Here is a 24,334-nt window from a genome sequence, read left to right as displayed (position 1 = left end):
GTTTCTGGCTTTAATGGCACCTTTTGAGTTATTATTTGTTCTAGTTGCATTTTTATATTGTTCCAGAATTTTTTAGCTTTGGAACATGACCACCATATATGATAATATGTCCCTTTATGCGCTTTACATTTCCAACAGAGTGGAGATGTGCCAGGAAACATTTTAGAAATTCGCGCCGGTGGTAGATGCCACCTATAGAACAATTTATAAGCATTTTCTTTGTATGGTACAGATAATGTTAATTTATTAATATTTTTCCACAAATTTTCCCACTTATTTAATTCTATTGCATACCCAAAATTCGTCGCCCATGTGATCATATTCTCTTTAACTACTTCCTCTGCTAGTTTATATTCCAATAGAAAATTATAAATTTTGGTTATTAATTTCTCATTGGGGCCTAATAAAATTTTATCCAACTGATTTGGTTCCATTTGAATTCCAGTTTTTTCCATATCAGATTTATATCTGGATTTTAATTGCAAATATGATCACCACTCTATTTCCACATTTTGCATTCTCAATTCTTCTCTTGTTTTTAGTTTTCCTTCTTCATTTAAGATGTCCTTATATGTTTTTAATTTATTTGTATCTATTGTATTTGGATAAATATGTGCTTCCATTATGGAAGTCCACCTAGGAATCCTATCATAGTGATATTTTCTGATTTCATTCCATATTTTAAGCAAATTATCTCTTACAATATGTTTGCGAAATTGTTCTTGTTTTGTAATTTTCTCTCCCCAAAGATATGCATGCCAACCTCTTGTTAAGTCAAAACCTTCCAATATTAATGTTCTTATGTTTTTGAGTTCGATCCAATCTTTTATCCATATTAACGCTGAGGCTTTGTAATAACTCTGCCAATCAGGGAGTCCCATTCCCCCCCTCTCTCTTTTGTCTTGTAGATGTTTTAATTTGATTCTTGCTTTTTTCCCCTGCCAAATAAATTTTAATATCATTCTGTCTAAATCTTTAAAATATGTTCTTCCTGGGTTTACTGGTATTACCCTAAATAAGTATAACACTCTTGGCAGAATATTCATTTTAATGGTAGCAATTTTGCCTAAAAGAGACAATTGGAGTTTTGCCCATTTTTCCAAATCCTTTTCTATTTGTTTAGCCAATTTAATATAATTGTCTTCCTTCAAAGTTGATATTTTGTTTGTAATCCATATTCCTAAGTATTTAACTTTCTTTGCTATTTGTATCCCTAATATATTTTCCAATTCTTCTTTTTGATATTTGTTAAGATTCTTTGTTATAATTTTAGTTTTTTGTTTATTAATTTTCAATCCCGCTACTTCTCCATATTGTTGTACTTTTATCATTAATTTTGGTCCAGATTGTATGGGTTTATCTAAAATGAATACTATATCATCTGCAAAGGCTTGCAGTTTATATTCTTGATTTTTTATTTTTAGTCCAGTTATTTCTGTATCATTCCTGATTTCTTCTAGTAATATTTCCAATGTTAATATAAACAGTATAGGAGATAATGGGCATCCTTGTCTCACTCCTTTCTTTATATCAAATTGTTCAGTTGTATCGCCATTAATTTGTATTTTTGCTGTTTGGGTGTTGTATATCTTTTTAATCATTTTTATAAATCTTTCTCCAAATTTCATTTTTTCTAATTGTGCTAATAGAAATGTCCAGTTGAGATTATCAAACGCTTTTTGCGCATCTAGGAAAATTAGAGCTAACTGATTTTCCGATCTTTGCTCATAGAATTCCAGAGTGTCAATAATTGTTCTTGTATTGTTATGAATTTGTCTTCCAGGAATAAAACCATTTTGATCAGGATGTATATAGTATTTGACTAGGTTTTTCAATCTCTGTGTTATAATTGATGTGAATAGTTTATAATCTACATTGAGAAGAGAAATTGGTCTATAATTTTTAATTTCCGTGGGATCCGAATCTTGTTTTGGTATTAATGTGATTATTGTTTCATTCCATGACTTCGGAATTTCAGCTTCCATTAATGCATCATTGAAAACTTGTATTAATATATCATCTAATGGTTGTTGGAATGTCTTATAAAACTCTGCCGGTATACCGTCTGTTCCCGGTGTCTTGTTATTTTTTTGTTTCTTTCTCGCTTCTATTAATTCTAACATTGAGATTGGTCTGTTCAATAATTCTATATGTTCTTCTTCTAATTCTTGAATCTTTATTTTATTTAAATATTCTATGATATTTTCTTCTCTAATCTCTTCCTTTGCGTATAAGTTTTTGAAAAATTCCTTTGCAATTCGTTTTTTGTCTTCAATATTCTGGTATAAACAACCATCTACATCTTTTAACTGTATTATAATATTCCTCTGTTTTTCTATTTTCAATTTATATGCTAACCACCGTCCAGTTTTGTTTGCATGTTCAAATTGGTTTTGTTTAGCGATTTTTATTTTTCTTGCTATTTCTGTTGTTGTGATCAAATTTAATTTATGCCTTGTTAAATTTATTTTCTCCTTAATTTCTTGATTATATGGCTGTTTCTGTAGATCTAATTCATATTGATGTAATATTGTCTGTAAATTTTGTTTTATTTGTTGTTTGTTTTTATTTTTTTGTGCAGTATAGGCAATTGTTAAGCCTCTGATATATGCCTTGGTTGTGTCCCATAGATTTTGTAGACTGGTGTGCTCTTTCACATTAATTTGTAGAAATATTTTCAATTCTTTTTGGATCATATCCACGTATTGTTTGTCATTTATAATATCTCTATCCATCATCCATCTTTTACGCTTTTGGTGTCCCTTCCATGTTATTTCAATGGGGCTATGATCAGCCCATGTGTTTGTTGTAATTTCTATTTGTTTAATGTCTGCTATAAGCTCTGCTGTCATCCAAGCCATGTCAATTCTGGACCACGATTGATGTGGATTTGAATAGAATGTGTATTGTTGTTTATCATAATTGAGTTCCCTCCAAGCATCTTGTAATTGAAATTCTTCTACTATATCATAAAATGTTTCTGGAAGTGTTTTTTTCCTGGATTTATTATGTTTACAACTCCTATAGTCCTTCTCTATGTTTACAATTGCATTAAAATCTCCAATTATGCATATGTTTTGGTATTCCAATTCCTTAATTTTGTTGTGCATCTTTTTAAAATAATCAATTTGGGTTCCATTTGGTGCATAAAGTGATACTAGTAATATCTTCTTCTTTTCTGTTTCAATTTCAACCATCAGCATCCTACCCTCCTCATCTGCAAATAATTGCTTTGATTGTATATGATTCCGGATGTACATTGCTATACCTCTCTTTTTTTGTTCTGTTAGTGCCGTATAAAGTTTTCCTAATCTTTTGTTCTCTAATAAACTGCGTTGTTGTTTTTTAATATGAACTTCTTGTAATGTTATAATATCTATCTTCAATTTTTGTAAATTTCTAAAAGTACGTGATCTCTTTGATGGAATGTTTAGTCCATTTATGTTAATCGATATCAATTTTAAATCTTTCTCCATTTCAAATTTCTATTTTCTTGATGTTCTTATTTTCCTAGTGTCTTTTTTTTCCTGTAATTTGTATTTTATCCCTTACTCCTTCTCTTTCCATTCTTTCTTTCTCCCCTCTTTTTCTTTCTTCTTGCTGTATTTTTCTCGGTTTGTTCTCCTGATTTGCAATTTCTTGCTGTGGTTCAGATTCTTGTTCTTCCTCAGGAAAAAAGTTGCTATCAAAAAATTGCTGTGCTTTCTCTAGTGTATCAAGTTTATATTTTTTATCTTGCCATGAAACAAGCAGTCCCTCTGGTGTTAACCACCGGAACATTATTTTATGTTTGTGTAATTCTGTTGTCAGAAAGTTATAATTTTTCCTTGTTTCTCTTATTCTTCTTGGTATTTGTTTTAATGTAATTATTTCTTTTCCCTTATATATAATTGGTTTTTCTCTCATTTTTTTGTATATTTCCTCTTTCACCAACTTCCTTACAAATCTAATATGAACCTCTTTTGGTAACCTGTTTCTTCGGGCGTAATTTGTGAATACTCTATAAATTTCATCAATTTCCTTATTAATTTCTTCTTTATTCTTTAACGTTGCTTCAGCCAGAATTCCCACCATTACATCTCTCAAATCTTCCTCTCTGTTTTCCACTATATTTTGAAATCTTAGGTAAAATAACGCCTTTTCCATTTCTAAAAATGAAATTGAATCTTCCAGTTCTTTGTTTATTGTTGTTTGAGCACATTCTGACTCTTCTATCTTTTTTTCTACTTTGCCCATCTTATCTTCAATATTTTGGATCCTTTGTTCATTTTTAGCAATATTTTGTTGAATTTTCTCCATCTTATTATCCATTTTTTTAAGATTATCTTTAATTTCACCTATGTCCATTTTCAAATCCTCATGGTTTTTCCTACTTTCTTGATGGTTATCAGCAATTGATTCCTGTGTTTTGTTCATAGTCTCTTGTATCATTGATAATACTGAGTGAATGTTTTTGATGTTAATTGATTGAGGAGATTTCTCTTTTTCTGAAAGTAACATTGTGTCTATTGTTTTCTGTTGTGTTGATGATGTAATAGACATTGCTTGGTTGGCTATTGCCTTTTTACCTGGTTTTGTCATTATTAATAAGTCAGTAGTTGTCGTCTTAATTTTCTAATTTAATAATTCCCAAATTTTCACGCACTGTCTATAGTATATAGTAAGATTTTCCTTCTGATAATTACAGAAGCCAATATCACTTGTTTAGTTTTCAAATACAGTCAAATTTCAAACTATAATATCATTATATGAGGGATTAATTAAATTTAAATAAGGAGCAGGGATAAAATATGATATCTCAGCAAGTCATATTTCAGTTTCTAAACTAAATATTCTATTTAAATATATTATTAATTCTAATAAGTTCTATTAAATCCTTAGTTATATCTCTAATAAATTTTATCAATTTTAATAAATTTATTCTTATTTAAATCAATATATATCAATATTAATAATCAATTTTCAATTCATTCTTTTAACACCATATCAATTTTTAAATTAATATTAAATTGTGTCACATAAAAAAACTATTAGAATAGAAAAACAAGATAAAACAGAAATAAGAAAAAACAGATATGCTATGTGTTATATTATTATATCTATTCAAAACTTATATATTCCAACTTTTCTTACTTATATTAGAAAGTATATATTTAACATTTAAGCTTAAGTAATCCTAAACCTTATGCTATTTGGGCTATAATATTATATACTATATTCTATATTAAAACATTAAGTATTACATAAATAAACAAATAAATAGATAAAAGTACTTAAAAGTATTTAAAATATTATTAAAATAATTCAATTAAAATAATTCAAATAAATTAAGTCTCTCAAACAATAAAATAAATTTCTTTCGTTATATTAGGTTCCAGAATATATTAAAAAGTATATATTTAACATTTAAACTTAAGTAATCCTAAACCTTATGCTATTTGGGCTATAATATTATATACTATATTCTATATTAAAACATTAAGTATTACATAAATAAACAAATAAATAGATAAAAGTACTTAAAAGTACTTAAAATATTATTAAAATAATTCAATTAAAATAATTCAAATAAATTAAGTCTTTCAAACAATAAAATAAATTTCTTTCGTTGTATTAGGTTCCAGAATTGAAGTCTTTGCAATCCTCACTTGGTTTTGTGTCTTTTCAGTCGTCTAGTTTGTAATTGTTTCCAAAGTCCTTCAATTTGCCTTCTAAAAATATTTTAAACACCTCTTCCAGAGCCTCAATGTTTTTTATTTATTTGCAAGTTAATACTCTAATATAGTTACAGTATCTGTTCACTGAAGCTCTGCCACCGTTACAAAGTTTTTAAATCCCTCACAGTCACTCCCGAAACTAGATACTGTTTCTTCTTCGTCTCTTCTTTATTGTCTCCGCACCACCTTCTTTTTTTTTAAAATAAGTCCAACACTTGGATCTGTATTTCTTTCCCCAAATGAATAATCTTTGTCTATTTCCCAATTTCTGTCTGGTAAATCTATAACTATGTGTTTTATTTCCAATCCACACCTCTCCGTTGCACTTCCTCAAAATCGCCTCAGCTCCGTTGCCTGTCAGTTTCGCCCCCTCACACTTCAATTAGCCTCGTTAACTCACTCCGTTATATTTTCACTCCGTTTCTTCTTAACAATTCTGCTTTGCCAATCAGTTTCTCTTTTTAGTTATGTATCCGATGTTTTAAATATTTAAATGTTTCAGAATAAGAGTAATTAGTTATTCTTATTGATGCTGTTTGCTCGATCCTCGCTTCCCTTTTTTAAAAGCAACCGTCAGCGTTCTGGCCAACCGACAAGAGGTTGGTTTTTTTCCGGGCTGAATTAAGGGACTTTCCTTGAACCTTCGGGGCAATTTTTTATACTCCCGAGGTCCTCAGGATTAAAAATCCCTTTTCTTAAACTAATCAGTCTGTAGCTAGCTTATTCACCCACTGTCCTGCAAATTTACCATACACAACAATTCTTAATATCTTTAATTCACTGCCCACACTACTTAAATATATATATATATATATTCCATTATATCTAAATAAAAAAAAAAAAGACAATAACTTTAATTTTATAGTCCATATAATATCTTCTTTGAGGTCTTTCCACTGGATTGTTAAAACCAACATCCATAATAGGGTAACATAGCTTGCTGATGCAACAGTTTATTCAAGATCTTCAATCATATCTGCCCCCATCAGTAGTAAATATCTTCTTATATGTATAAAAGTAAAAACAACCACCCGAGTGACATTATGATTATATTCCATATAATAATAATTGTGGGTTTCATCAGGATTATTGATTTCCATCATCGTGGTGGGTAACAACCGGATCTTCTGCATGCCCCAGCATGATTCTCTTGCCTTATGATTCAAGATAATTATAATATATTTATCAACACAAAAAGAAATTTCAAAGTAGATAATTCAAATCCATCAGTTTGAGGCTCTTTCCACGTCCCAAAATTACGGCAATGCAGAGATCTGCCACTATCCTCAGGATAATATTGACCAATATGTCGCCTCCTCTATGTTTTCACATAATCATTCATATTTTAAAGTCACTGGCTTCACTGTTGCTTGGGTTAAAAATTTCTATTTTTGTACAACCTATTTCTTTTTTTGTTTTCTTTTTGTGGGTTTGACTTCCATCCTGGTTTCCTTTCTACAGATTGTGTGTCAACTGGTCGGTTTTCATTCTGCTTTGTAGATTGGTCTTGTTGATTTTGTTTTTGTGTCTCATGTTTCTTTTTTATCCCTTGTATATCCTCTAATTGGTTTCCATGCTTGTCCTTGCCTTGATAAGTCATCACATTAAAATCAGATGGCACTTCTCTCAAATTTGTAGATAATCCAGCTGGGGTATCCGATAAATCCAAAGGCAATTTATCTGGTACAGTCTCTGTAATTCGATATTTTCCCTTTATTTCCAACTCCTTCTGCTTATCCTGTATTATACCTGAAGATGTTAAATTCATGTTCAACCTATTTTGATAAAATTCTTCCGCTCTTTCAATAGTATTTAACTGATATCTTTCTCCTTGATGTCTCAGTATAATACCAACTGGGGCGTTCCACCTATATGGGATATTTCTCTTTTTTAACTCAGACACCAGAAAACCAAATTTCTTCCTTTCTATTAATATCTTAGGTGGGAGTTCCTTGTAGATCCATATCTTTCTTCCATACAATTGCAAATTAGAATTGAAGGAATTTTGCACAATATTATTCCTAATTTCCTTGTCCGTAAAATAAATCACCACATCTCTAGGCAGTTGCCTTTGCTTAGCAATCCAGGAATTTATTCTGAAAACTCTATCAATCCTACTAAACACTTCATCAGGTTGAACCTTTAGAATCCCAGCTAGAAATTCAGAAGATATTTTCCTTAAATCATCTCTATTATTTTCCTGCAAACCTCGCAATCTTATCGCATATTCTGTAAAATTATATTGTACCATTAGAATCTCTTGTTCAATCCTCTGTTGCAGATTTTCTACATTACCAGACTTTTGGTCAGCATCCATTTTAGGTTTTTCTTCTGAGCTATTATCCTGAGTGTTTATCAAATCATTTTCAATTTTTTGAATTCTATTGTCCAATTTATCTTGAATTTCATCCATTTTAGACTCTAGTAAATTAGTATTTGTATCCAACTGTATCATAAATTCTGAAAATCCATTAACCACTTTTAAAATTTTTCGCTCCAAAAAATCAAACTTAGATTTTACCAATTCTTTAATTTCCTGCTTAAATTTTTCAAGATGCTGATTCGCAATCTCATCCCTTCTTTCAATCTCCTCTAAGAGAAATTCTATTATATTAAAATCAGGTTTCTGAGACTGAAGAGTTAAAACTTGTTCCTTTAAATTGTTGGTGGGGGAATCCCCCCCCCCACTTGTTTGTCTGACTTTGTAAATCTCAGTGCCATGTTTCCGCCCAGGCAGGCTTTGTTAAAAAGAAAAGAAAAAAAAAAACAAGAGAAAAAACTTCTTTCCAATCAACAACAATATCAAGTCTTCAGGAAAAAAAAGAAAAGAAAAACACAGGAGCGAAGTTTTGTCTACAAATGTAACCAGTGGTATTTATTCCGCTACATTGTAATAATAGAAAACGGAAGGACTTTTCCTTTCTGCCTCTTCTCCAGCTGCTGCAAGCGCCATTTTAAAAGGCTTTTTTCCCCCCCTTTCCTTTCGTCTTTTCTCTTAAGTAATTTTTTTTAAAAGATAAGTAAAATACTTGCGGTTCAGTATTACAGATCCAGCTCACATTTTCTTTGAGTAATCTGTTAGATTCACAGGCTTGCTCTTGACGCCTGGCTCTGCATTAGCAGAGGTCTCCCAAAGCCCAGAGCAACGGCTGGGGATATGGGGCATCTCATCCGCTCCGTCCCAAAAGAAAAAGAAAAACTTTTGGGACTCTGCAGAGAGTTCGGTAGTGGAAATTTTGAGTAGTTCAGAGAACTGTTAAATACCACCTGTGACTGACCCCGCCCCCATCTATTCCCTGCCTCCCGAGTCCCAGGTGATTGGGAGGAAATGGGGATTTGCAGTAACCTTCCCCGGAGTGGGGTGGGAATGGAGATTTTACAGTATCCTTCCCCTGCCACACCCACTATGTCACACCCACCAAGCCTTGCCATGCCCACCAAGCCACGCCCACAGAACCGGTAGTAAAAAAATTTGAATCCCACCACTGAAGAGGAAGTATGATGGTGGGAATAACCTGCTTCCTATAACCTGATCCAGCCATCAGTGTTGAGTCCTCACTGTTACGACTCCAGGGTCTGCCGTGCGACCTTTCCAAGTCCGGAAGACACAGAGGAGCCGAGGTTTAAGCGGCAAAAGATCAGACGGCCTGGCCGCAGGGAGCGAGAGAGTGAGAGAGTGAGTTTCGTGATCTCTCAGGATGCCGAGGTGTCGGCGGTTTCCATAAGCCATGCCTCTTCCCCAGTAAGATTTACCTCACCATCCTCCTGGAGGGAGCCCCGGTAGAATGGAAGTTGACACAGGCTCCTCCAAGTCTTTGATTGCATGGCCCGCACTCAAAGCCCTGCTTCCCTCTGTTTCCCGGCGGCGATTGCAGCCTTGCCACATCACGTTAAAGGACTACCAGGGGAAAATTATACCAACCCTAGGGTGTGCTTCTTTCCACGTAGCCTATGGCTCATTTTCTGGCCACCTGCCCCTGGTCATTGTTCGTGACAGTCTCCCCTCTTTACTTGGCCTTGACTGGTTTGCAGCCCTCCACCTCGGTCTTTCTGGTATCCATGCCACTAGCTCTGATGTCGCTGCTGACATTATGCGAGAATTTGCTGATGTATTTGATGGCCGCCTCGGTAAATACAACAGCCTCCCTATTTTATTCAATTTAGACCCTCAGGTAGTGCCCATGTGACTGAAACTGTGGAGGGTGCCCCTTGCTCTGCGGCCCAGGGTAGATAGGGAGTTGGATAAGCTCATCGTCCAGGGGGTCCTTCAACCAGTAGAGCACTCCAAGTGGGAGACCCCGATAGTAATTCCCCTCAAGCGGGATGGCTCAATTAGAATTTGTGCTGACTACAAGGCGACCCTGAACAGGGCGCTTCAAGCCAACCATTATCCGGTGCCCGTTATCCAGCAATTGCTGCACTCCCTGGGCCGGGGAAAGGTCTTCGCAAAACTGGACCTAGCCCAAGCTTATCAACAACTCCCGGTTGATAGCAAGACGGCCCTGGCCCAGATGATTATTACACACAGGGGTGCGTTTAAGTTAAGGTGACCAGATTTTAACATTGGTAAAGAGGGACACCATTGTGGGCGTGGCTTATTTTGTGGGCGTGGCTTATTTTGTGGGCGTGGCTAGCTGGTCATGTGACTGGATGGGCATGGCTAGCTGGTCATGTGACTGGGTGGCCATGGCTATATGTATAGGGACTACTCAGAGGGCTGAAAAAAGTCATTTCTGACAGGTCCTCGCACTTTTGACTGGTCCTCACACTTATGACCATCCTCACATTTATGCCCGTGCAGCATTCTTAACAACCATGTCACTCATTTCACAACTGCTTCTCTTCACCATGGTGACAAGATAGGGCAAAAATGTAAAATATGAGGACAGTCGTAAGTTCGAGGACTGGTCAAAAGTGTGAGGACCAGTCAAAAATAACTTTTTCAGCCCTCTGAGTAGTCCATATACATAAAAGGATACAGCAATAGAGAGGGATGAAGGATGGGAAGGGAAATTAGAGTAGGAGTGACGGTAAGAGAGGGAGGAAGAGAGGAGGAGAAGGAGAAAGGAAGAGGAAATAGGGAGGAGAAGAAGAGGGTGGGGGGAAGAGAAAGTAAGAAGGAAAGAAAAGAGAGGTGGTAGGTTTGAGGAGAAAGATTGCTATACAATAAAAAAGATGAAAGGGAAGAAAGCCAACCCCAAACAAATATAAAGATATTAAGATAAAGAATGAATTGTTAAACTTTAAAGAATAAAAGAGAACAAATATGAATAAATAGCAATAATTAGAAACACACATACAAACATACAATGTATTTTCTTTGAACAGAATATTTGGCTGGTTCACAAATTTAAACAGTGTTTAGTCATTTCAATTAAATTTACAATTTCTATATTTCCTTTTTGCCATATTTATTCCTCATCTATTTTTTTAAAAAAACAATATTACCCTTCATCCTCATCTCTAATCTTAATCAAATTCAATTTTTCCCTTCTATTCTATATTATACCCTTTCCCATTGTCATCTATTTTTATATCCATCCTCACATTGGTTAATTATGTAATTATGTAATACAGTTGTTTAATACAAATTCAACATTTTAATATAAATCAATTAGTTATATAACTATCTTTTTTGTATATTAATCAATATGAACATGAATATTCCAGTTATTTCCGTGCAATCCAATTTCTTACAAATCAATTAATTATATTTACCAATAATAATAAACCAAATAATTTCCCCCATATATTCCTCCAAACCACAACTTAACCATTTCTGCTTTCAACACAGTATACAATTAATAGTATCTCAATTATTACAATTCCCTAGTTAAAAAGAGCTTTCTTTTCTTTTGTGTTTTAAAATCTTGAACTCTCCTCTTTTTCCCTAAAGAGGAGCTACCTCTTTAGGGAAAACTACCTTTTCACTAAAGGTAGTTTGCACCTACCTTTTTTGGTGAGGAAAAAGAAAAGAAATCTGCTGCCTAATTTTCCAACGTTGCACCAAACAAGCCAACAGCCTGTTTCACTTTCAGTTTCGTTTTGAGCTTGGTTTCCACAAGGAGAAAAAAAAATCTGCTGGAGCAATTTAGCAAGCAGCAAGAGCCCTCCGCAAAACAGCTGAGAGTGGGGAAGCCGAGCTAATCAACATAGGGCGGCCCTTTGAAGCCCCGCGGCAAGAGTTTAAACAGTTTTTTTCCCTCTAGCCATCAGCTGGGACTCAGGAGGCAGCCGGGACTCAGGAGGCAGAATGAAAAATCGGGACTTTTTTAAAACGCCGCGGGATGCGGGACAAATTGCTCAAAAGCGGGACTGTCCCGCCAAAAGCGGGACGTCTGGTCACCTTAGTTTAAGTGCACCCGGCTGCAGTTTGGTATTAGCGTGGCCCCGGGGATCTTTCAAAGCCTTATGGAGCAGCATGGGTTGCAGGGCATGGTACCCTATTTTGACGACATCCTCATCTGCGGCCGCAGATCAGGGAGGCCTCATCAATAAGCTTAGGGCTGTCCTTACACGTTTTAGGAAGGCGGGGTTAAAATTGAAAAAGGAAAAGTGTCGCATCGGGGTGCCCCGGGTAGAGTTCTTGGGGTTCCTCATTGATGCTTCCGGCATCCGGCCCGCCCCGGCCAAGGTGGAGGCAATTAAACACGCCCCTACTCCCACCTCCAAGCCCCAGCTCCAGGCCTTCCTTGGCCTTCTCAATTTTTATTCTATTTTCTTGCCCCACAAGGCTTCCCTGGCTGAGCCTCTCCATCGGCTCCTTGACTCTAAATCCCCGTGGCGCTGGGACTGGCGTGCCTCCGACTCTTTTAGGGCCGTTAAGGACATCCTCTCCTCCGACGCTGTCCTGGTACAGTATGACGACTCTTTGCCTCTCTCTTTAACTTGTGACGCCTTCCCCTACGGGGTGGGGGCTGTCCTGAGCCACATTTTGCCTACCAGCGCTGAGGCTCCAGTCGCTTACTATTCCAAGACTTTGTCAGCTACAGAGAGGAACTACAGTCAGATTGATCGTGAGGCGTTGGCAGCCGTAACTGGAATCAAAAGATTCCACGACTACCTGTATGGCAGGTTTTTGTACCTGGTCACCGATCACAAGCCCCTTCTGGGCTTGCTGGCCGGTGACAGGCAGACCCCCCAAATTTTATCCCCATGCATGTCACGCTGGGTGGAATTCTTGGCGGCTTACTCCTACCAATTGCTGTATAGGCCGGGTAAGGCTATTGGGCACGCTGACGCCCTCAGCCACTGTCTGCTTCCCTTGCCTGTCCATGACCCTGCCCCCACAGCAGCCGTCCTTCTAGTGGATGAACTGCCTTCCTTGGTGATGGTGGCGGACGTTTGCGCCCGCTCGGCGGTGGATCTGATCCTGTCCAAAGTTTTGGACTGGGTGCGCAGGGGATGGCCTACCTCACAGGGCTCTGCAGAGTTTCTTCCCTTTTTCCGCAGGTGCCACGAGTGTTACAGGGGTGCCTCCTTTGGGGTAACCAGGTGGTTGTGCCCCCAGATCTTAGGGGACAGGTCCTGGCTGGCCTTCACACTGTCCACCCGGGGGTAGTTCGCATGAAAGCCCTCGGCCGCAGTTATGTGTGGTGGCCAAAGTTTGACCAGCAGGTTGAGGACTGGGTAGCCCGTTGCCGTCAATGTCAGCACACACGTCCCGCTCCCCCATCAGCACCCATACAGGATTGGGAACCTCCCGGGGCGCCGTGGGCAAGGGTCCACCTAGACTTAGCAGGGCCCTTTTTAGGCCAAACCTTTCTGATCACCATCGATGCCCACTCTAAATGGGTGGAGCTCGCTATCATGCAATCGACTACTACCACGGCCGTCATTAGGATGTTAGAGGGATGGCTTGCCACCCATGGGTTGCCGGATACCATAGTCACCAATAATGGGCCGCAGTTCACTTCGGCACCCTTCCAGCTGTTTCTGGCCCGGTTGGGCATCCGCCATGCCCAAACGGCACCGCTACATCTGGAGGCTAATGGGCAGGCAGAGAGGGCTGTGCGTTCCGCCAAAGAGGCGTTGCACCGTTTAGGGTCCACCGATTGGCATCACAAACTTCACCAGTACCTGCTAGCCCAGCACATGACCCCTTGCATCTCTGTTAAACAAAGCCCCGCAGAGCTCCTCATGGGCAGGCGGCTCCCTAGACCGCCTGCACCCTAACTATGCTCACAAACCACCTCTTGGGACGAGCATTCCACCATGGGTCTTCAGTGTGGGAGACCTGATACATGCACTGACCTTTGATAAAGACATACAGTGGCTACCAAGACAAATAATCCAAATAACTGGCCCCTATTCTTATAGGGTCCAACTCGCCGATGGGAGGATTTGGAGACGGCATGTAAATCAGCTGAGATGGTGGACCGCGGACCTCGAGCCTCAGCCTGTGTTAGATCCTCCAGCACCAACAACAGAACGCCATCCTGATGAACCGCTCCCTGGCTCAAACCCCACCTGGCCTCCCATGACCGAAGCGTTCTCGCCAGAGCGCTTACCTGACATCCAAGGTCCGGCAGTGAGTTTGAGTCCTCCTCCATCAACCGACGTTCCACTTCCTGTGGTGCAGAAAAAAGAAGGCGGGGCTCCACCTGAGGCATCAGCCACGCCCACTGTCAGACAGTCTGGGAAGCACCGTCGTCATCCCACGTATTTGGAGGACTACGAGTGCGTGAGCCAGGTGTGAAGGGGTGTTGAGTCCTCACTGTTACGACTCCCCGTGCCTCGGCTGTTGCCGGGCTAAGTTGATTGGTTCTAACGCGAGCAGCTGAAGTGAAGGGAAATCGCTGCTCGCTCATTGGTTCTTGCATTTGACAGCTCGCTATTTAAGCGGCTGTCAGGAGTCGCTTGTTCGCCCTGTTGCTTGCCATGTTTGGTGTTTCTTGTTCTTTGGCTCGTTAATAAAGTTGAGTTTGAGCAACCAAGCCTCAGTCTGTATTTGCCCACTGAACCTTACAATCAGACTAGTTTCAGGCAGCCCTCAGATTGATTTTAAAACTTCTGCTGCAAAAAATTGGTTCCTTATTCTATCAGTTATCTCTTGCTACCAGTTTGCTGTATTGGGAAAGGGCAAAGGGATGGAATGAAGAAAATAGAGGCAAGAAAGACGAAATAAAGGGAATGCCAGATGCCAAATGTTTTATCTACATTTATCCATAGTTGTGACCATCACTTGCTTTTGGATACATTGCATCAGTGGTGGGTTTCAAAATTTTTAACTACCGGTTCTGTGGGTGTGGCTTGGTGAGTGTGGCATGGCATGGCAGGAGTCGCTTGGTGGGCGTGGCAGGAAAAGGATACTGTAAAATCTCCATTCCCATCCCAATCCAGGGGAAGGGTACTGCAAAATCCCCATTTCCTCCCGATCAGCTGGGACTTGGGAGGCAGAGAATAGGTGGGGGTGGGGCCAGTCAGAATGTTTACTACCGGTTCTCCGAACTACTCAAAATGTCTGCTACCGGTTCTCCAGAACTGATCAGAACCTGCTGAAACCCACCTCTGCATTGCATGTAGCCCACTCTAGCATGTCATCCTCAAATGAAAAAGAAAAAGCCACTCTTGTGAGATAAGGGTCACATAAACATAACATTTACAGTAGCCAATTTTATGTAAACCTTAATTCATCTGACATTGTTCTTCCATATCATTGTTGCTGCTTACAACTGCAGCGCTTCTTTGTTCCTCAAGACCATAATTTAAATTGTAAAAATGTTAAATCCTAATTATCAAATTTATATTAAATTATGAATTTGAATTTTTATTGTCTTGAAGAAAGTTACCAACTCATTATAAAACCCCAGAGACAACAAAAGTTTAAGACCAACAAAATTTATTTTGTTTAATTTTTTTTTCCAGACACTGAAGGACACAGATGCCATTAAATGCATTTTTTTTTGTTCCAATAGAAGAGAACATACATAGTTTAGGGTAGAAATGTGGTGTTCTCTGAGCCTGGTTGTAGGGAGCAACCATATTAACTAGCATCAAGGATGTTACCTGGTTGTATGGAAGCAAACAACAAAGTTCAGGGAGCATCAAGGATTCCTATTTTTTGCATACTTTTTCAGGGACTGTCTCCATGAACATTGGCAGGTTTGATGTTAAATTTCAGTAATGTCATCTTGAGATGAATTTAGATTGTAAAGTAAGGCCAGAGACCTGCATTGTGGACCACTTAATAATGTCCATGAAATACTAGGAAGCCATATATTAGCTTATATATTCTTATAAGTGTGTTTGTAATAGCTCAGTGATGGCAAACCTTTTCGGCACCATGCGCGTGTCTGGGCCACAACCCAGAAAAGGAGCTGCCCAGGGTGCATGTGCATGCCTGAAAATGAACTTCTGGTTTCAGGTACTGAACTTCCAGTTTCAACCAGCTACTCTTCTGGGTTTCTGGCGCACCGGCGCATGCAACGATCAGCTGGCCGGCATGCATGCTCACACAGGAAAAGAAGACCAGCTAGATCTTCTAGTTTCCAGCACTGCCACATGCAAAAAGGCCAGCTGATCATCGCATGCGCATGCATGCCAGAAATCCAGAAGAGGAATGGGTGATGCAGCGCATGCCATGTGACATGGCTCCACGTGCCACTTTGGCCATGCATGCCATAGATTCGCCATCATGGCAATAGAATTAGAAAGTAAGAGAAACTTAACTATACGGCATGGGCAGTTTTCTTCTTCTAAATTCTAAAATATCTAAACATATATTTTATTTCTATTCTTTTAACTGACATTCCAGACATTCCTCTACAATTTATAATCAAAAGCCAAATGCAAATGGTACATATTAGAATAGAACATGTGTTAAGATAGAAATGAATTTTATGCATTGGCCAACTCAGGTCAATATTGTTTGTATCTTAGGATATATGTTTGAATAAGAAACAAGTGTTCTCATTTCCTATACAGTTTGGATGAATGACCATATTATAGGAAAACTGCCTGGAGCTAATTCCTTTTTCAGAAAGGTGGATAATAATAGGAACTTTCATGGATGTATTGTATGTAATTTTGTAATTTTGCATCAATGCAGGATAAAATAAAGACATGAATGACTGTGGGAGATTACTGAGTCCATAGAGATGCTAAATTAGTGGTAGTCTTTCCTTCTGTAAGGATCACTGAAGGATTTTTTTCATATTCTTAATAGTATCTAATCTCTAGGATTTATAAACTAGATCAGTTTTTCTGAACCTTGGCAGTTTTAAGATTTGTGGACTTCAATTCTTAGAATGATGAATGGGGTATTCTGGGAATTGAAGTCCACCCATCTTAAAGTTGCCAAAGTTGAGAAACACTGATTTAAATGTTTCCTCTGTGGACATGGTAGAAAAGAGAAAGAGAAAGAAAGTACCTTTGAGACAACCATGACCTGGATGACTGAGAATCTCTATAGACATATAGGCATAGCAGAAAATAAACATGATAAAATAAATAGCACACCAGGAGACTGCCTATTATCTCAGGAGGGAATATTTTCTTGTATCGTTTTCTTACAATTGCTGTAGAGCTGTTTGTGACCTACCATCAAATTCTTTTAATTTGGAGAAAGAAAGGATCCATATTTATCTTTGTTGAGTAAACTTCGAATATCATAGTTATACAGTAGATAGTAAATGGTAGCAATAGCCATTGCAAAATCAGTTCCTTAACTATTTTACTATCATCATTTTGTTCTGACATCCTGTAGGATTGTAGGAAAACACACAGATCTTGACATAGTTGCCATGCAGACCTAATCTTCATAAATGCTAGGTTGTCAGTCTCATTGGGTCTAAAGCAACCAAAATAGAAGTTGCTTTTTAATGCAATCCCAGAGTCAATTAAAATACAGTAATGCTGACATTTGCAGAATATAGATTGATCAAAGTGAAGAATGCCCATACAGCTTCTGACATAGAAACAGTGTGTTTGGTGGCAGAGTGACACAGTGTAACAGGTCAGGTAATTATGAGAAAATCTATGATGTATCTGTTGCAATTGCTTAGCTTCTTCCCATTATCAGAGCCATCAAACAGAACACCACTCTCAGTTCTCCTGATGGATAAAGTGAGTGACACCCTTGGTCTCCTGATACAGAAGACATCTCAGGAGCTGCTGAATTAATTTGACAGTAAATAGGTGATAGCAACTGCTGTCTTTTTCATACTTATTATTATTTTTAATTACACCATGACGTATTTTGGCACTTTGGAGAAAAGCTTTAAAAGCCGGTCATCATGATTAACAATTTACCCTTCTATCCTGCATAGAGACAGAAACACACAAACACAACAGCCAGAGTTTTTAATCTCTTCTAGACTGGCTTCTATATTATTTACTTGATTATTATTTTGCATGTAGAAAATGTCATGTTGTTGTCTGAGGATCGGAATAATTTGCAGGAAATATTAGGCAGATTGTGTGATACAACAAAGGTATAGCTGTAAAATTAATGTATCAAAATCACAGCTAGTTGTATCTGAAATAGAAATGAAAATGGCAAATAAGAAGGTGGAAGATTATTGTAGATTATTCACTGCAGATGAAAAATGATGGGAGAAGTGTTAGTAGAAAAATAGTGTGTTATATGTTAACACTTGCAAGGAGTGAATGTAAAAGAAGCAAAATAGCTGTGTTTAAGAGTGAGCTTCTGCCCCCATTTTTATATATAAGGCAGAGTGAATATGGCAAAAAAAAAAAATCATAAAACGAAGTTGAATATTATGAGAGTGGGCAATGTTGAAGTCTGTATGATAATATTTATTTAATTTATGTTTGTTTGTTTGTTTGTTTGTTTGTTTGTTTGTTTGTTTTTGGACTGCCCATCTCCCTCAAAGGTACAAAATACAAGGTCAAGAATGTATAGGTACTGAATGATTTTAATTTTATTTTTTTTTACCTTTGAGTCAATCTTGACTCCTGGCAACTGCCTGGACAAGTCCCTACAACTTTCTTTGCAAGATTTTTGGAAAGTGGTTTAGCTTTGCCAATTCACAGTCTCCCACTTTCTAGTGTAGAAACCACTACACCAAACTAGCTCTATTGAGAGCCGTGGTGGCACAGTGGTTAGCATGCAGTACTACAGGATACTTTTGCTGACTGCTGGCTGACTGCAATTTGGCAGTTTGAATCTCACCAGGCTCAAGGTTGACTAAGCCTTCCATCCTTCCAAGGTTGGTAAAATGAGGACCCAGATTGTTGGGGGCAATAGGCTGACTCTTTAAATCCCTTAGAGAGGACTGTAAAAGCACTGTGAAGCAGTATATAAGTCTAAATAATATTGCTATTACTATTGAATAAATATACTGTAGCTTGCATGCAAAAGCAAATGACCAAAGTGAAAGATCTATGTTGGGGTTGTTTGATCCTATAAATGAAATGACAACTGATGTTTCATAGGATCAGATGAGGTGGAGACTGAGAAAATTATATATGGAGTTGATGGGATTCCGAAAAAGGGGAAGGCGAGTAATTTGAAGAACAAAGGCTGATGTATGAATTGGGTTATGAAAACAGTAGAAGCAAAGCTGTCCATAGGAGTTGCAAGGTGTCACATAATGAAAATGTGCCTCACAGTAAACTTCACCCCTTTTGTACATGCATTGTGAAGAAACACCATGTACAAATAGGTAGCAGTTTGCATTGCAACAGCATTATGCTGCTTTCATCCTTTTGACAAAAGTTCACATTCTGTTGATGCCTCTGGAAGAACCAAACAAGATTTACAAGAACAAAATGTATGGAGAGGAATACCAAGCAGTGTTGGGGTAAATCTCTATCTCATGTTTCTTTTTTTTCTTATTATTATTTCTTACTTCTTTATGTGATGAATGTATATTGATATATAATAACTATATGAAAGCAAATATTTTATTCCCTTATCAATAGGTTACCTCTAAACCATACTCAGTACTCAATATCTTCAAAATAATTAAGGATTTCTTGATATTTAAATCTTTATTATTTAATTAAAATGAAATTGGGCAAACATATCCCTTATAGTTTGCACATATTGAAAAGGTAGTTTATTTTCTTCTCACTGTTGTAGCATAAATGTTATAATATTTCCATGTACATTCCCAAACAGTCCTCTCAAGAATATTAATTTCAGTTTTCTTTATTAAATTCTTATGTAGTTCCATTTATCCTTCTTTCCTAAATTATTGTAATTACAATAATAAATTAGGCATATAGGAGACATCAATCAAAATAATTTTAATCTGCACCAGAGGACAATACAAATATTATTCTAATTTTTATTTCAGTATTGAAAATAATTCCATGAACATTATAGAAATTAATCTGATTTTTGAAACATCATAAAAATTCAGGGTGTTACAAATAAAATAAGTATTTTAGAAAAATAATAATGCCCAGATACAAATATATTTATATTCTTACAAATATGAATTCAGTTAACAATATAAGAAGGTGATAATTGCTTAATGCATTGTAAGCCGCTCTGAGTCTCCAGAGAAGGGCGGCATATAAATCAAATAAAATAATAATAATAATAATATCTATTGACAAAACATTCAGTGGGAATGTTTACATGGATGATCTAAAATGCTACCAAATATGGCTTGATCACAGTTATCATTTCCAAAAATTGAATACTTAGTAGGTCTGGAGCAGTGATGAAATCCTCCCTGGTTTGCCACCAGTTCACTGTCTGCGCATGTGCTATGTGCCAAACGCATGCTGTACACATGTGCAGTGTGCATCAAATGCACTCTGAGCACGCATGTGCAGTGTGTGCCAAATGCATGCTGCAGGATTTCCTGCTTTCTAGTGATTTTAAATGGCGTGGCACAGCTGATTGTCAGAAATACCGGTTCAGACCAACCGGTAGCTTTTTTTTTACTATCAGTTTGCTGAACTGGTAGCTTTTATCACTACCGGTTCACCCGAACTGGTGTGAACCGGTAGGATTTCACCACTGGTCTGGAGGTGATGAATTATGTTCTAGTCTGTGATATCTCAGGATATTTAGACACCGCTCCCTGAAACTTCTAAAATGAAGAACTAACTCTTGTAGTGCTGTGAGCTCTAGAACTCTCTGAATAATGCCATGTTTTTGTTAGGAAACTGCCAGTTAGGCTGGAACTGGGATCAAGTGTGGGGTTAGTTTAGAATCCTTGTGCAGCCACAAAAAGAATAAGTTTGACCTCCCACTAGATCCTTAAAGCTTATCTAATCTGTACCCAGGAGAAAGCAAGGAGACTGAGAAGATTCTTGTAATATAGGTAGAGAACAACAAAGTTACTTTCTTTAGTTATTCAGAACTGGTTCTGGTTTTTCTTTTTCAAAACATTCAAAACCCAAGACTCTTATTATTCAGAAACTTTGATCCCATTTTTCACTTTAATATTCTTTTTACCTTTTACATTGTAATCATACTGCTTTTTATGATTAATGGATACTCAGGATTAAATGTATTTTCTGGGAAGTGGGAGAGAGAGAGAGTTATTATGTTAAATGAAACCATATTCCATCTCAAGCTGCTAGATTTTCACCTATCACAAATTTTCTTTCTTTCATAACCCTATTCCTGGATGAATTAAAATGAGCTATGGCTCAGTTTCTGAGATGTTTTTCATGTATGATAGTGTTGTTCTTTTCATAGCTTGTGTTGGTTGTGCTGTAGTGGGTTGGCTGGTCAGGTACTTTTTGATAACATTTCAGGGGTATCTATTTTGTTGGAAAATAGACAGTGTATATTCTTTTTCTGGTGTTCCTGGTTGCTGCAGTGTGCTGATACATATCTGAATAATATTCTTACATAGCATCTATTGTGAGGGTTGCTATTTTGGTAATGGACCATTTGGTTAGTGTGGACCATTTTTCAATAGAGTGGAACTAACTTGAAAATTGTGTATTAGTAGATCAAATTTGTGATAATTAGCTAGCTGACACAGATGTCTCAATAGATTGCTCTCTGAATATTTTCCACATGAGTTGTTTATTTAGAATGCAACTAGAACTTTCTATCAATGCATATGCCATTTCATAGCAAAACTTTCTGATAATGGTGTCACAATACATTTCTTGTTTTTTGAATTACAGAAATTGAAATCCATGGAAAGCATGGCTCAAGTGTGACATTGTTTACACTGATTCTTAGGTTAGCATTGCATAAATTGCATAACTCTGGGCTACTGATCTATAGAAACATCAAATAATTATTTGCTTAGTCAACTTTAACATCTATTATATTTTTTATCTATCATTTGAACATTACACTATCAAATATATGTCAGAAATAGATTTTTAGGATACAGTAGGAAATTATCCAGTTCAGCTTCTTCACTCACTACTTAATTGTTCTGTTTTACCATGTTTATGAATAATGTAAGGATTTTTTTGTATTTAGTTTTCATTTCTTTCAGATGCAGTGAAGAGTACTGGAAAACCTGAATGGGTTTGTCATTGTATACAATCACCTGAAAGTTCTTACCTTTTTTTATGCAATATCATCACTAGATTACTTTTATAGCTGTTGGCTAGCAGGGAGATGGGAGGAAAAATCATCACTGAAGTAAAGGTAATGATACATAATTAGCTTTAAATTAATTCATGACCCAGTTTAAGAGGACATGGAAGGGGTTACTAATTAATTTAGGTGGGAAACCCTGTAGGCTTGTGAGATTTAGAGAGTTGTAGCTCATCAGCCAGGTTAAAAGGCTTTCTGGGGGTATGCACAGCGCACATTGAATGAGAAGAATAACTAATAATAAAATAAAAGGGAGAAAATGAAAATAGATTTCAGGGGAAATAAAACAGTAACAAAAATACAATTAAGAAGAATACTTAAGGAATACTTTGTCAGAAACTGTAGAGGATCAAATAAATGCCTACAGATTGTCATCTGATGTGAATAGCATATTAGATAAAAACTGAGTCCTCTATATCCAATGCAATTTCATCATCTATAGTCTTGCCAATTTGACAGAATCAAGAATTAGTTCAATATTAATATCATATCTCAGATTTCCATGATTCCATAAGTTTTTTTCATTCTCCTTCTGAATCATTTTGCCTAGATGCTTAAAAAAAAAGAAAAGACATCAGCAACTTTTGCATGAGAAGAGTACAGTGTAGAAAACAGTAGTTTTTGATATTTCGGGGAGATAAAGTTTCCTTTATGTGATCACTCATCATATGAATTATTGTAGTAACATCTCTGACAAGTTGCATAATTGCGGGAAGATATTGAAATATTTAGACAAGGATACACTGTCAGTTCATAAACATTTCTAAAATATTAAATATTTTAATATTTTATCCAGGGAGCCTGGATAGCTCAACAGACAGAGCTCTGTAATTTAACACCAGCTGTCTGCAATTAAAGTAAGATCGAATCTCGCCAGGCTCAAGGTTGACTCAGCCTTCCATCCTTTCTAAGGTAGCTAAATTGAGGACCCAGTTTGTAGGGGCAATAAGCTGACTTTGTATAAATATACAAAAGTATGAAGGCTATTGCAGAAAGTAGTGGTTTGTTTTGTTTTGTTTTGTTTTGTTTTTTGTATACAGTTCAGTTCGTTCTTCAAAGTCTCTTCAACTAATGTAAAACAGACTGAATGCAGTCAAATACAGTCAAACCTTATAGCTTCTAAACTGAAGCATTGATTTAACACTGTCAAAGATCTTGATTTTATGGGCAGTTTAAGCAGGATAACTTGCCTTCTGCTTATGCTGGCTCTCAGGTTCAAGACTGGCTCAAATGTGCATTCAGTAGGCTATTTAATGTTTTTACTAGACTCCATATATTTCATGATCTTCTCTAATACACCAGCTTATTGAAGCATTTGCATTTCAGGAAGAGCACATAATTCAGTATGGGTTTCTTTACAGAGTATTTAAAAAATTTCATCACTGCCTGTATCTATGTGAATCCCCTTTTTGTGCTGGGGGATGTTTAATTGCCTTCAGACAGACTCATACAGAGAGTCACAATTAGCAGGCATGTTTCCACTTCCCTTTTCAGTCGTCTATCTTAGTATATTAAGGATAACAAAAAGAAAATCTGATGTGCCAGATAAAATGGAATGAATGCAATACTCCAAACCGAGAGAAATTAAGGGTAAAATGGAAATTATGTTCCTGATAGACAGGCCTCCACTAATGGAATTTGGATCTTTTACACATGTAAGAGCTGTCAACTTGGTTGTGTTCTCCTAATGTTCCCTAGGCAGACAGCAATCTTCATTTCTTTGGGGCTGTTCTTTCTTTATGATACAGCAACATTTTGGAGTTAGAATTTTGAAATTAAATCTCATTCTTGTGTAGGCAGGGTGTCCAGTTTTATTCTATCAAATGACACAGAAACAAAGGGAACAATCCATTTTTCCTGATAGAAGCCAACAGATCGTAAGAGGTTTGAGATGAGGGTGAGGATACAATTTGCCTAGAGAGTGCCTGAGGATCAAGACAACCTGACTTCCCACGGAATGAGTCTGTCAGCTGGCATCTTGCGGTAATTGCTTCCCATGGCAGGACCTCACCAGCCGAGGGAGGGCTGTTCACGTCAACTCAAGATTCCATTTTTCTTTTTTTCTTTCTTTCTTTCTTTCTTTTTTTTTTACAGTCACTGAATGATAATTGTTTGCTAAGGCTAA

At 37.1% G+C, this 24,334-nt stretch overlaps 1 long non-coding RNA gene across 2 annotated transcripts in view; it reads left to right on the top strand.

Annotated features, from left to right (window-relative positions):
* Positions 1-24,334, top strand: part of LOC148113518 (uncharacterized) — a 67,014-nt gene that overhangs the window by 25,679 nt on the left and 17,001 nt on the right. The window contains exon 3 of one of the 2 annotated variants that reach the window (XR_015734523.1): positions 12,451-12,563. The exons of the other annotated variant lie outside the window; for it this stretch is intronic. This is a non-coding gene — a long non-coding RNA (uncharacterized LOC148113518). Of the gene's footprint in view, positions 1-12,450; positions 12,564-24,334 lie in introns of those variants that run through there. 2 annotated transcript variants of the gene reach the window in all.

The sequence above is a fragment of the Pantherophis guttatus genome, chromosome 5, assembly GCF_059756535.1.
Source record: "Pantherophis guttatus breed Tessera chromosome 5, ASM5975653v1, whole genome shotgun sequence".
Taxonomy (NCBI): domain Eukaryota; kingdom Metazoa; phylum Chordata; class Lepidosauria; order Squamata; family Colubridae; genus Pantherophis; species Pantherophis guttatus.
Note: the sequence above shows the minus strand (reverse complement) of the source record. Positions and strands in the feature narration are given on the sequence as shown.